The following is an 8,953-nucleotide window of genomic DNA, read 5'->3' as shown; positions in this document are numbered from 1 at the left end:
TTCTAAGCACCTGAGAGAGAGCAGGAACCTCCCAGAACATTGCTTTGTGTTGCACCCAACAGAAATACCCCAAGTGGATAACTTTTACAATCAGGAGCTCCTCAGTTGCTCACAGCAAATTCCACCACAGAGTTTACAAAGACTTATGGCTAGAAAAGCCACACTAAGTAATTTACTACACCACAATATAACATATGTGATTACAAGATACCAAGCTTTGTAACCTAGATTTTCCATTTAATGTATCAGGAACTGATTTCTATACCAGTATCAATTGAACTATCACATCCATCTTTAACTCAGTTTTCATTTTTATGTATTTGGAAAATATTGTACAACATAAGCAAGTTATAAACTCTTCATAATTGGATAAATTTAAACTATAAAAAGTGAAAAAGGGAGGTCCTCTTCCATCATGCTACTGGAACTAACCACTGTTTTCAATTTGATGTATGTGCTTCAGCAATTTTTTTTCCTAAAGTAATAAGTCTAAGTTGATACATTCATATAAACAAATATATCTCTCCCTTTCTTTGACTATTATCATGCTATTCATATTAGTCTACAGTGTATGGTTTCCACTATTAACCCTTTTCGCTAAATCCCTGCCTTTTATTTGTCCTGTGAAGCCTGTGTTCCAAGAATGACAAGTGTTAACTATAAGATGGCTTTACCTTAAAGTTTATACCTTTTGCTTTTCTAGTTATATACACGTAGAGTATAATACTTTGTGCTTCTAATACATCTTACATACTATGTCATTTAAAATTTTGTTTTGTTTGTTGTTATGGTTATGTTTCTGTGTCAACTTGGCTGGGCCTGGCTGAGTGGCTGGGCAGCTGGTGGTAGTTATTCCCCATGATGAGACTGGCAATCATCTCCATGATGGGACCTACCACAAGCAGCTGAGTAGCTGCTTTCAGAATGTGGTCTGCTTCCCATATAGAAGAAGCAGCTTTGAGAATGGTCTCTTAGCTTATGGCACGCTTGAACCCTGCATGTAGCTGTGTCATTGTTCAGCAGCCTGCCATGCTCTGCTGACCTTGGGACTTTCAACAGACTTCAATTAATGGCCTGCCATGTGGTTTGGTAACATTGGGACTATGCCATTTTATTTGCCAACCTTGGGCTTGTCAGCCACAGCAGCTGAGTGAAGAAAAGCCTCTGGCTCCACTGGGCTGGGTGCAGGAGGCAGAGCTAAACCCCAAGTTTAAGGGGCTTTCACCCAGCCCCTAGAACCTGGCACTTTGAACTTGGACTTAAAGCCTCCAAACTGTGAGAGAGTAAAATCATGTTTGTTAAAGCTATCCCATTTGTGGTATATTCTTGTCAGAGGGGCTCTAGGTAACCAGAACATTTGTTGTCTCTTTTCACTAGGATATACGTTTCATGAAGGCAGTGATTTTAGTTGGTTTCATTTACAGACATATTCCTACAGCCTAGGTAGTACCTGGCACCAAATAGGTGCTCAATACATATTTGGGAACAAATGACTGAACTTCCAGCAGATTATTCTCACTGTGCTTTTCTCCAGTCAACTTAAAATCCCTAAATGGCTTTTCTGTGTACTGCTGTTCTCTTATCTTTCCTCCTTGAGCTCATAGGGTGTGCTCAGGGATGCCAACTTATTTTAATATTAACCTAAAGAAAACGGGAGTATAGTAATGAATTCCCCCAGAGAATTGATGTGTGCCACAATGAAGCACGAAGGATTATTGTTATCTGGTTTTGGAGCTTATCTGCACCACAGCCTCTCTCCCACTTGCACAAAGATCAAGCTGTCTGCTTAAACATTTGTTGTTGTTGTTGTTGTTATGTGCCATGGAGTTAGACCCGACTCATGACGACCCCTCCTTGGGTTTCTGAGGCAGTATCACTATGGAAGTAGACTGCCCCATCTTCCTTCCGAGGAGTGGCTGGTGGGTTTGAACCGCCAGCCTTCTGGTTAGCAGTCAAGTTCCTTAGGCACCATGCTACCAGAGATTCTCTTTATGGATTGAGAGAACATATGTAGCAGCTGATTGGTTTTTATTACACCCATGACCATTGTAGTAAAATGTGGCGGGTATATCCCTTCCTTCGTAAAGAAAGGAGAGAAATTAATACATGGGATACATGATATTATGTGTTTTACCCCTCAGAAGCATTCAAGTAATAAATAATATCACCCTTTTTGAGATGAAGAAATTGATCTATAAAATGTAAGGGCAGCACATTGAGATGCCAACATAGTTTTTCTGACTCCAAATGTTAATCTTTTTGCCCTGAATCCATTTTTTCATGAAAGTTGAGAACAGATTGTTTGATATCATTCTTTTCCTTCATCATTACTCTAAAAAAGGTCAGTTGTGACATTTGATTTACATTTCCTGACAAGTTACAACTCCTTTTCTTCTCTCCCTTCTTCTTCCTTTCATTCCTCCTGTTCCTAATACAAGATGACAGTTTTTCATCATGACCTGTAGATGGTATTTTTTTTATTGAAAATGTCAGACAAATAAAATTATAAGCAGTCATTCATGGATAACATAAACTGGAAAATGTGACTATAGTTATATGTTTCTTAAACAGTGATTTTTGCAGATCTCGACTCAGGGCAGTAGAAACAGATACCATAGTTGCTGGAGTTGCTGCCAGTTTTTATGCCCCCTTTTCTCATATAAGGAGCTCTGATGCTGTAGTGATTAAAGCATTTGGCTGCTAGACAGAAGGTCAGCATATTGAATCCACCAGCTACTCTGCAGGGGAAAGATGAAGCAATCTGCTTCAGTAAAGATTTACAGCCCTTGGAAACCCTATAGGGCAGTTCTACTCTGTCCTATGGGACTGTTATGAGTCAGAATTGACTTGATGGCAGTGGGCTTTTTTTTTTTTTTCCATTCTCATATATGTTTATGGTGACCAAGTTTATTTTTCAAAACATATGCTAAGGCATTTTTCAGATTTGAACTTGTCTAGTAAAAAGTATGCTTTTATTGTTAAGAGAGAATCTGTAAGTTCAACAAAGCAGACTTATCACCTAGAAAGGCCATTCTCTGGTCAGGCCATTTTCATCTGAAAAACATTCTGGCCTGTCTACTCCCCAACCCTTAACACCCAATAAGCAGCAGACTCCTTAGCTTGGCAGTCAAGGGCCTTCACCATCTGGTCTCAGATGATATTTCATACTTTTTCCTCTATTCCAAGATGCATAAACTATTCTCCAGCCAAATGGGGATTATTTATTTTCCCAAGTAGCCAAGCTTTCCTGACTTTGCTCATTGCTGTTTCTTTTAACTGGAAAGTTTTCTTCTCCCTTTAATTAAAAACAAAAACAAGCAACAACAAAAAATCCCATCTCTCCCAGCTTGAATGTCACCTGCTTCATGAAGTCTTCTTGGGTTGGATTTGCTTTTATATCTCTAGACCCCCATAGTCTTTGTTCCTTCCTTAGGACACATATACTACATCTTTTATTTTAATTATTTCTACCCAAATTCAAAGAGTCATTGATAGGCTATTCATAAAAAAGAATGTATCAAAACTCTTTGATAGAAGGCAATGAGCTGATAGCACGGTATGGATCAGTGTTACAGACAGGTACTCTACAGACTTTTAAAAATTTGACTACCATAGTGCTTGAAGAACGACAATCCAGTTTGAATGCCTGCAGATTGGTGTGTGAGCTCTACCTCCCCAGTTTTTCCCTCCCCTATTGCCTTCCACCTGTATTTCACATATTTAGCTGCTTGCCTGACCGCTGATGGCATGAGTTCACAAGCTCCCAGTAATAGTTAACTTAATGACTGGAGACATCAGTCATGGCTCAGTTACTTACTAGCTGTCTTAGGTAAGGAGTACCCACTCCCACTGCCGTGGAGTCCAGTCTGACTCATAGCAACCTCTCCTTGGGTTTCTGAGGCAATATCACTATGGAAGTAGATTGCCCAACCTTCCTTCCAAGGAGTGGCTGGTGGGTTTGAACCACCAGCCTTCTGTTTAGGAGTCAAATGCCTTAGGCACTATGCCACCAGAACTCCCAGGTAAGGAGTAGGAGACCTAATAATATATTTGAATGGTCCTGTGTATTTGAGGTAGGTCATACGCAAATTAACAGGTATGTTTTTGCATATGAGTTCAAATATAGACACACACACACATGGGCATGGGTCAAAGAATCCTGGAATGAATTGAGAACAAACATATTTCTGAACTGAAAGGGCTTCCTGAAAAACTGTCTTCATCTTAACTCTGGATCTAGAAACAGAAGTGACCATTTGCTGTGAATTAGGAGGCTGGGCTAGATCAGAGTAGGTTATCACATACATGCACTCGTGCCAACACTCCAGTTATCCTGTGACCATGGCAGGCATCGTTAAGAGTCACATGACATGTACCATGACCACTGAGCCCAGGCAGGGCCTCATGCCCAGGCAGGGCCTCCTGGTGCTCATCATCAACACATGCTAGATTTCCATTACTGAGGCATCAGAGTTCGCAAAAGAGATGAAATCAACTGAAACGTATTTGCTATCTTGAAATTAGAGAAACTTTGGGGTGCTACTTTAGACAAAAGTGGCAGACTTGAATTTATTAAAGGTTAGTAAAAGTGAAATCATATATGTGACAGTACATTATCACTTACGAAATGTTGTAAGAGCAGCTTCTGGCCATTTATTAGCTGCTCTGCAATTTACCTAAGTGGTTTCTGATCCTTTTACAATGTCTAAAAGATGGTATGAAAGATAGTGTAAGATCATGAATGGTGATGAAATAGAAGTTATCAAGGATTTCATTCTTCTTGGATCAACAGTCAATGCCTATGGAAGCAGCAGTCAAGAAACCAAGCAATGTATGTATTGCATTGGGCAACTCTGCTGCAAAAGGCCTCTTTAATGTCTTTATTTTTTTTTAAATTTTCCAATTGTGATTTGGGTGAAAGTCTACAGAGCAAATTCACTTTCCATACAGAAGCTCACATATACTTTGTCTCATGACATTGACTATAATTTACCACAATGCAACAGCTCCCCTCCCACTTCTCCCCATAGTTACCTCTTCCCTGTGTCCTTCCCTCCATGCACTCCTGCCCCCTGAGCTGTCTCCCTGTGCATAAGCAGCCCATCTTTTCCCCATGACCGTTCTCTCCAAGGAGTGTATCTACCTAGATACATATGCCTGTCTTTTATTTGGCTGGAAGCCACAGTGGGTTCAATTCCAGACCTGAAGGGCAACTAGGGGCTATAGCCTCAGTGGTTCCACCAGGCTCTGTCAGACCAGAGAATCTGGTCCCCCTTTTTTTTTTTTTAATTAACAAATGTCTTTTGATGTCTAAGGTGCATCTGACCCAGGCCATCATCTTTTCAAACACCTCATATACATGCAAAAGCTGGACAGTGAAAAAGACCAAAGAAAAATTGACACATTTAAACTGTAGTATTGGCAAAGAATATTGAATATACCTTGGACTGCCAGAGGAATAAACAAATGTGTCTTGGAGGAAGTACAGCCACAATGCTCCTTAGAAGCGAGGATGGCAAGCCTTCATTTTGCTTCTGTTGGACCTGTCATCAGGAAGGACCAATCCCTAGAGAAGGACATCATGCTTGGTAAAGTAGAGAGTCATCACAAAGGAAGGAGACCCTCAATGAGGGGAACTGACACACTGGCTACAATAATGGGCTCAAACAGCAATGATTGTGAGGATGGCATAGGACCAAGTAGCATTTCATTCTGTTGTGTACAAGGTCACCATGAGTCAGAGCTGAACTGACAGCTCCTAACAACAAAAACAAAAGATAGTGTTGTTATCTTTATTCTATAGATATGGAAATAAGTTTAGGGTATTAAGTAATTCGCCCAGGGTCTCCCAGCTGACAGTAAGTGGTGTTGCCGAGATTCACGAGATTCATGGGTGTGTGCTCTTTGCATGAGGTCATGTTGGCTCTCAGATCGTGTGCTAGGCACGTAAGTTATTACAACAATTTTTTTTTTTTTTGCTATAATTAACATTCTATTTAAATATAAAGTGGATTGTATTCCCTCTTATTTACTCTCAGCTGCTCCCTGGTTCTATACTCTTTCTGTACTAAGACCTCCACTTTATGGACTATGTGAATATGATTTACTCCCACAGAGAAAACAGGAGACAGGAAACAGACAAAAAAGGGAGAAAAGGCCAGGGTCAGGTCAAGAGCTTCCCATGTCTTTTCTTCCCAGCCTCGTGTGAACCAGATAGACGCTTTAAGGAGGTCTTAGAAGCAAAGGGTGAGTAATCAAGAGAAGGTTGAGAGTTAAGTGAAATGCTGAAAAATTAAGAGACCTGCTTACAGTCAGGACTAACATTGATTATCTTAAAACATCCACATGATTAAAATATTCATGAATTCTCCATTTGCTTCTAATGTCTTATAATATGACCTTAAAGCAGTTGATGTCCATGCCGTGCATTCTGTTCAAAGCTCTGATAGAAGCCCAGTGTCTGATGCAAATTGCCCATGAGGCTTGGGGAAGTCCTCTGTGGTTGCTGGGTTCCAGGATTTAGTGCATTTTTCCACATCAGGAGTTGATATTTATCATACTTATTAGGCATTTTGTGCTGCTGAAGAAAATGGGTGTTAGCTTTGTCTCTGAACATATCTTATTCCATAAAAAGCCAGCAGACATGGCTGTTGAAGGACTATCAGAGACAATGACAGGCTAAGGGTTCCAGCTTCTTTCTTAGTTCAAGGAATGCTCAGAACCGACCTCTAGAAAATAATTCAAGGTCTTAGTCCTAGGCTAGTATAGTTTTCCTATAAAAGAACCACAATTTTGTAACTTTTCTCTTTGGGTTTTTTTTTTTTTTGCCTCCATAGTGTTTTAAAACTGGAGGTTTAAATTTGAAAATTCAAGACAAATCATAACATGTTTGAGAATTAATTGTAGATCATTTCTTATTCACATATTTTGAAAAACTAAAAGGCATTCTTTTTATTTATTTATTTATTTTTTTAACACTTCACTGACATTTTTTTATTGGCCTTTGGGATAGAAATGGGAATTTATTTCCCAGGAAGGATGATCCCATCACACTCTGCCGGAATCAGCCCATGGCCTCCTCTTTGCTGATTCTGTGTTTGGCCCCACTGCAGCCTGTCCTGTGCTTCTTGTCTGCGATGCTGAAACATGGCCTACCCAGCACCACGTAGAAGTCCAGGCTGTAGATACCAAAGCTAGGGTCATACTTGATCCCCAGATCCATGTGTTCCTGGATCCCAAAACCACAGTTTCCAGTGTCTGAGAAGTTATGTTTTCTTAACTCGTGCTCCTATACCTTTAGACCTTTTCCAGGATTTCCTCTGCCTTGGCCCCATGGACTGTGCAGTGGATGGCAATGTTTCATTTCTTCTAATGCCAAAGGATCAGACAATGTATCTAGCTGTGGAGAACACAGGGGTCTGGCCTGTGAGCTGCTGCCCGGCTCACTCTGTCTCCACTCTCCCCCACGCAGATGTTGAGGCAGAGCTTGAGGATGCGAAGTTCCCACATGAGGTTCTTGTTGTCACCTTGATCTTGCACCATCATGAAGAACAGGAAGAGCTAAAAGGCATTATTGTATACTCCATATTCAATCCATTTGCAGGTTTTACTTTTTTCTTTTTATTTATATATAGTCCTGTATATATATTAAATCTACCACCTTCTATCCTCACCATCCTAACTAAGTGGTCACCACCGTAGCTTCCTAACATGAGAACTAGTCTCTTCTCCCCAGTGCTGCCTCCACTATTCCATTCTCCATATAGTGGTCAGAGTTCCTGAGTAAAAATTGGAACCATGATTCCTCTACTAAAACCTACCAATAGATCTCCATGTAGGATAAAGTCCAGCTCCTTCCCACAGCCTTTAAGGCTCGAGTCATCTGCCCCTCATTTGTGTCTTCCACCTAATCTTAAGCCACTTTCCACTTCACTGTCTCTGCTGTACCCACAGAGGGATTCTTTCTCTTTCATTTGGATGGCCTTTGCACATGCTTTTCTTCTTAGTCATGGCTAACTCTATGCTTCAGGTCTCAGTTTTGGTTCTAAGAGAGGCCTTTATTGATTAATTACTCTAAAGGAAGTCTCACCCATGAGCCTTTCTCTCACACATTATCCTGTCTCTGTCTTCATAGCTATTACCACAGTTTGTAATTATGTATTTAATTGTTCCTCACTTGCTTATTTGATTGTCTGTCTCCTCCAGTAAATTATGTGACTGATGAGGTCAGAGATGTCTGCTTTGTTCACCATAATGTTTGAGGATGCAGCATGATGAGATCTTTACTCTGTGAACTGATCTTGTGGTAAACTTTTCTATATAAGTAATATTTCTCTTGGGTCAGTGGTCTATGTAGGTCAAGGATGAGTTTCCATGAGGCCTGGCATAAACTCCTACCCATCCGTTGCCTACTCACTGGGAGAACTGGGTTTCAGCTATACATGAAGATACCATATTAAATGAATATTAAGTCCCCATCTTCCTTTAAGATTCATGTCTCTGTGTTTTCAATTCAGGCCAAGCCCCATAGGCATATACGTATGACAACACTGCAAGTATTATTGGAGCCTGACTCCCTGGGACTTAACCCTGCTTCGTCCACTTAATGGCTGTGCAACCATGGGCAAGTTGTTTAATGTGTCACATCTTATCTTGTAAAGCTGTTGTTAGGGATACTCCAAACCAACCAAACTCACTGCCGTTGAGTCAATTCCAACTCAGAGTGATACTCACTGGGTTTCCAAGGCTGTAAATCTTTACAGAAGCAGACTCACTCATCTTTCTTCTGTGGAGCAGCTGGTAGGTTCAAACCAGCAACCTTTTGGTTAGCAGCCAAATGCCTTAAACACTACTCCACCAGAACATTGTTGTTGTTGTTGTTGTTATATGCCGTTGAGTCAGACCCGACTCATAGCGACCCCTCCTTGGGTTTCCAAGGCAGTATCACTATGGA

The 8,953-nt window shown here is 40.6% G+C and overlaps 1 protein-coding gene and 1 pseudogene across 1 annotated transcript in view; one reads left to right on the top strand and one right to left on the bottom strand.

Annotated features, from left to right (window-relative positions):
- Positions 1–8,953, top strand: part of TBC1D1 (TBC1 domain family member 1) — a 392,135-nt gene that overhangs the window by 102,197 nt on the left and 280,985 nt on the right. The window lies entirely within an intron of this gene.
- LOC103207844 lies at positions 7,023–7,542 on the bottom strand (annotated as a pseudogene).

Source organism: Orycteropus afer, unplaced genomic scaffold (genome assembly GCF_000298275.1).
Source record: "Orycteropus afer afer isolate SDZICR_OR568_19922 unplaced genomic scaffold, OryAfe1.0 scaffold00399, whole genome shotgun sequence".
NCBI lineage: Eukaryota > Metazoa > Chordata > Mammalia > Tubulidentata > Orycteropodidae > Orycteropus > Orycteropus afer.
The sequence above is the reverse complement of the archived record's forward strand: the minus strand, read 5'-3'. Positions and strand labels throughout refer to the sequence as shown.